Genomic DNA, 6,000 nt, shown 5'->3' on the forward strand with positions numbered 1-6,000 from the left:
CCTAGATGTATAATGAAAGTTACATTGCTACCCTGTTACGGCCCCACATTGTATTTTATCAGTATTCTTAACACAGATCCACTGATTGTAGTTCCTTCAGGGGTAATCCATATGGAACAATACTTAGCATTTACTGTTGAGAACTGGAATTTTTTTAGGGTGTTCTGTTGGATTTCCCCCCCCTCCAATAGTTCATTAGTTCCTGCCTGTCTTATGCCCCACCATATGTTGTTTCCCAAAGAGCAGAGACCATATTTAAAATAAGTAGGGGGTTGTAAAATAGTAGCAGAGGGGTCAGTGACCAGGAGGCATAGATTTAAAGTAATTGGTTGAAGGATTAGAGGGGAGCTGAAGAGAATTATTTTTTCACCCAGAGGGTGGTGGGGGTCTGGAACTCACTGCCTGGAAGGATGGTAGAGGCAGAAACCCTCAACTCATTTAAAAGGTGCTTGGATGTGCACATGAAGTGCTGTAACGTGCAGGGCTACGAGCCAAATGGGATTAAGCTGGATAGCTCTTTTTCGGCTGGCACGGACACGTTGAATGGCCTTCGGTGCCGTAACTTTCTATGATGTACTTGAAAACAAGGGAATGGGATTAGAATAGATGGCTCCAATTGAGAGTTTGTACCAGCACGATGACCTGAAGGACTGCTTGTGTTGTAATCTGATTCTCCTAACTCAGCCATGAGTTATTTGCCCTCCATTTTTCTTCCCTCTTTCTATGGAGGAAACACCAGACCTTTGCTTAGTATCTCTTAATGACAACTGAGATTGGCAAACTCCATGGTAACATCCAATGGTAAAGTAATGAGTTGACCTGTCAGTGAAATTATATCAGTAAACAAATTACTATATTAAGACTTAGCAGCACAACCCACATTGCTGTAATCAAAACAAACTCTAGAAAGACTTCTTGATCAGCAAGTCTTGTTCAATGTTTGACATCATTCTGAAATCCTATCAAGAGCATTCGAGCTTGCGAGCTGCATTTGTGCAGTGTGTAGGATAGAGTTTAGTGGAGCAAGTAACAATCAGTTAACATCACTGTCCAGTTTCTTTGAATTTTTATTTATTATCTCAATTGCCAGTAACATGAAGAAATATCAAAGTGGAATTTGATGTGTTGCCTTAAGCTCACAGATCTCCCCTTTGTCCATAAATACTTCAGAGTGGTTGTTGACCTAATTCAGTGAGCAGATGTAAGAACGAGGAAAGAGAAAGCACAATACTGAAATTATAAACAAAAGATTTCAATAGTAAGTCCATGTTCATGAGCATTTCCCCTTGAAGAGGATATATATGTAATTTTATGCTACACTATCCTGAATAGTTCAATTTTAAAAATGGCATTCTCCTAAGGGTAGGACAGAGCTGCTTTCTGGGTTATTTCCCTGTATAATAATGGCGACATGCTCCTGACATTTCAAAAATTACCTTTTTGGCTTAAGATGTGTACGTCCCAATGGATAAACCCTGTGATGTTTCTTTTTCCTGACGCATTGTCTGAAATTAAGTGAAGGCATCTCTAAATCCCATGCAGTTTCCAGTTCTCCAGCCTTTTCGTTTTGTTATGCATCGCCAGAATTTAACGAGTAGGCTAAAGAATCTGATCCCTGCATGTTTGTGATAAGCTCTAAATACAGCACTTTCATTGATTGCTGGAATGAAGCATTTTGTATGCAAATGAAGTATGGATTGGCAGAGCTAATACTGCCAGGATGGAAAATAACAAACATTTACCCCCTTGACTACATTGTTTGCATAAGCTTCAAGTAACTTTGAACGGGAAAGTGCTTTGCCGAATTATAATGCACAACACAAGTTAGAACTCTTATTTTAATTTGTATTTGTAATTGTTGCGCGATAGATGAAATATAATGCATTGTTAATGTACCAGTTTTTTCCCCAAATAAAATCCATAGAAATGGCCATTTAAACAAGTGCTGGATACATGCACTGTAAGTATGGTCAAATGTATACTGCATTGAAATGTTAATTCCTTAACCCTAGTGTTGGATATTTGTATGTTTCATAAGTTTTTTTTTTGGTCCCCCCTCCCCCCTCCTCCTAAAAGCTCATTCTGGGCTTCATTTCCATGGGCATAAGCTACCTGTGGGCTGTTATCTAAATGACAATTTTTCAGTTTGCTTCAGTGGTAGCAGTCTTGCCTCTGAGTTAGAAAGTTGTGGGTTTAAGTCTCATTTAGAAACCTGAGCCCATAGTTTAGGCTAACACTTAAGTGCAGTACTGAGGGAGTGCTTCGTTGTCAGAGATACCGTCTTTTGGATGAGATGTTAAACCGAAGCTACATATTCGGGTGGTACTACTCGAAGTAGAGCAAGGGAATTCTCCTGGTGTGTTGGCCAATAGTTATCCCTCAAACAACAGCATCAAAACATAGTAACTATTCATTCACTTCATTTTTAGTTGTGGGACTTTGTGTGCAAACTGGCATTTTCCTACATAACAGTGATTGCTTTTCAGAATAATTAATTGACTGTGAAGTGCTTTGGAATGTAACAAGGATGTGAAAGGCACTATATAAGTGCAAATTCTTTCCACATGTAAGCCTAAACAGAATGCTAGCAGACTATTGGGCAGTAGGAGGTATCCTATCTGAGTCCACTCTAATCCTCACCTAATGTCAACATGCTATACTTTTTTGCCAGGCATCACATGTACATATTTTTAAAATCCTATTGTCTATAATGACAAATTTTGGAAATGGCATCTGATGCCCTAACTAATTTAGGTTCTATTTATTGTTGGTGTTAAAGTGTAGGGTCACTATTGATAGATGATCCTTATGTCAGATTTTTGGTGCATTAGCAGAATACAATTTACTTTATATTTGTCCAGGTGCTTGGTATTCAGTGATGCATTGACTGGTTAAACAAAACAATCACTTGTGAGTGTTATCATAAACGCTGTTAATGAGATACATCTGTCATCTCATTTTGAAATTATAGCAGGGAACAGGTTCGGCACTTCAGACACTGGCTGCCCACTAGGGAATGCTAAATGCTTTCTCTTCCTCTCCTAAAGGCTCATGCTGGGGTTCAGTTCCATGGGCACAAGGTGCCCTCTGGGCACTTATCTAATAAGCATTTAGCTATTGCTTCAAATGAAGAAAATGATTTGTTCACTTTTGCCTCATTTTGAAATTCCTTCAAGCAGTCTGAGTTTTGATGGGGCTGCACCCACTTGGTTGTGTGTGTAGCGATCACAATGCCATTCGTTCATGGTCACCTCAATCACGGATCAGCTTATAGTTGCTGGATATTTGTGCTTAAATTGATTGTTAACCCCTGATTTGTCTGTCAACTCTCAGGTCAAATTGGTATTCAATCATAAATTGCAAATGCATAAAATTGAAAGGTATATTATGTAGACCAAAAGCACCAACAGACATTGAATAATAACACTGAGGCTGGATAGTAGAAGTTACTGACCAGTTGGGATAAAGGGTTGGAGTGCAACTAAGCTAGTGCAGGTTAAATGGGGGAAGGGGAATGGCAGGTAGGAAAGAATTCAAAATTATCTAAGTGGTGTTGTTTACTTTAAAAGTACTTGACAGCTCATGGGTGTGTACACACACTAATATTCCAGTGCTGATGTATTACATTTTACAACTTTGCTAACCACCCACAGCAGCCAAGCATGCCCCGCATCAAATCATTGTCTGTGTCGCTGAATCGTTGCATGTGTGGCCAAGAAAATAACAATATAATATCATCTTCACTTTAGCCAATACCTGTGCATAAATAGATGAAACAGTTGGAGAAAAGCCTGACAGTGATAGGTGAGTGGCAAAACAACAGTTGTTGAATGATGCTGACTGCAGATGCAGTCTTGGAAAGTATGGCTGCCCAGAACTCTGGTGTGTTATTGTTGGAACCGGAAGCAATGATATTTGGGATAACTCTGTATTCCTATTTTGGATCAAACTGCTCACCCTGAATTGAGAGGGGGCCAGAAAAAATGGCCTCTTCATCTATTCCTGGTAGGTTAATCACAACTGGCAGGTCATCTGTTAATGCACAGTATGTAAAGTGCAGAGGTATCTGCATCAAACATTACTGCTTATGCATTGAATATGAGAACAGTAATGGATAGGACAGAAGGGACACAAGTCCAGAGTAACCATAACTTGCAAACTCTGGAATACTGACCAGTGTAAGGGGAATTCAGTAGTATAACTGGACTTGGCTGATTGGCATGTGAACATTTTTGTGCTAGATGTATCAGTCAGTGAGGACTTATTACTACACCTTACATACTGTAACTCTATTTGTGGGTCTGGGCCAGGTCTAACTGAAAAGCCTAAGTTTCAATGGAAAGTCCCTACTGCCCCAGCTTGGCTCCAGGCCAGTGCAGACCCAGTATTCAGGCCTACCTCTTAAGCTGATGCAACCTCAACCTTCACCTCTAATTCCTGGGTCCATTCGACAATTGCAGCCATCCAATACTGACATCCTAAACAGCAAGAACAACCCAGATTAAGAGCATGTTGATGAAGATGCGAGTGAGATGATGAGAATGTCAAATGAAAGATTCTCCAGGACTGCAGTGGGCATAGAGCTGAAGGAAGTAAAGCGATTCCACAGGTGCCAGCAAAAACAGCCCGAAACAGAATCCCATGATAGAACACAGCTTGACTCTTGGGAAGTTATAGCTGAGGACAAAGTGAAAAGGCAGATTTCAATCTATGAGCGGAATTAGGCAATTTGAAGTAGATATAAAAATAATCGGGCAATGGCCTCAAGTGACCCTCATCACCTGATGGGTTGACTATCGATATGGAATATTCTGGGTTTATTCAATGGATTGTACTTCAATGCACCTCTGTGCAACTAACAACCAAAGCTTATATGTCTAATAACCAACAACCTGATAAATGGACGATTTGTTTGGCAAAATGAGCCAACTTTTCAGAATGTAACACCAAGATTAGGCCCACTGACAGTCTTCCCTACACCACTTCAGCTCACTCCAAAAGATTAACAAGGGTACGCTACAGAATTATGTCTAAACTGGCTCAATTTTTTTTCTTGTTTTGGTGACTGATTTAATGCCTCCTTCAATGACAACATCCCAGGTTCTGTTGGCAGGACTGTCCCTTCCTCTGTGAACTCCATACCAGGTAGCATGATTGTGGCATCCTACATGAAAGAGCAGAAAAGTTGGTGAGTATGAAGAAAAGCAGGATAAAAGAGTGAAACTGAAATACAAAAGGAGAGAAATTTTAAAAACGTGAGGAGTTAGGATGCATGAAAATAGGTGAGAGTAAGAAAAAGAACGGGTAGGATCATCCGCAATGTTGCCTCCAACATTCAGAAATCCATTTGATTGTTGTGGACAGGTAATGTTTAACACTTGACATTAGACAACAATCAGGTAACTGAAAATTATATGCCATCTTATGGACAAACTGTTTATTTGTGTTAGGAAGCAATGAAGGATTTTTCTTTCAGTTATAGCAACGAGCAGTTAATAGGAATAAACCGTAATAAAAATAATTCTCTTTATAAAGTAACCCCCATTAAACAAACACTATGTAGGAATAGAATGGGAACTCATATTTCTGATGATGGACAGGGTTTCAAATAGCAAATCTAAGGTGACAAAATGATCTTATTGTCAATTTTTGACTTGTACAGGAGACTGAAGGAGGCACGCTATGAATTTGCTGCTTTCTCAACACTCACACCTACTATTGGGAATCAAAGCAGCTTACAACATCCAGTTCTGATAGTGGGTACCGAATTAAGTGTTCTGAGCAGCAATGGGGAGAAACACTTGGCTCTCAGCTCAATATTTGACACAGCATTGCACTGAAGAGTGTTTAGTGAACCATGGAAGAAAGACCACTGACAAAATCAATCAACTACCCATTCTGCCATCCTAAATACCGTCACTGCAAGAAGAGGAAGTAAAAAATACGGCCTTAAAAATCGAACATGAACCACATATCAATGGCGCTAAATGTTCTGGTATC

This window comes from Heptranchias perlo, chromosome 12 (assembly GCF_035084215.1).
Source record: "Heptranchias perlo isolate sHepPer1 chromosome 12, sHepPer1.hap1, whole genome shotgun sequence".
Lineage (NCBI taxonomy): Eukaryota > Metazoa > Chordata > Chondrichthyes > Hexanchiformes > Hexanchidae > Heptranchias > Heptranchias perlo.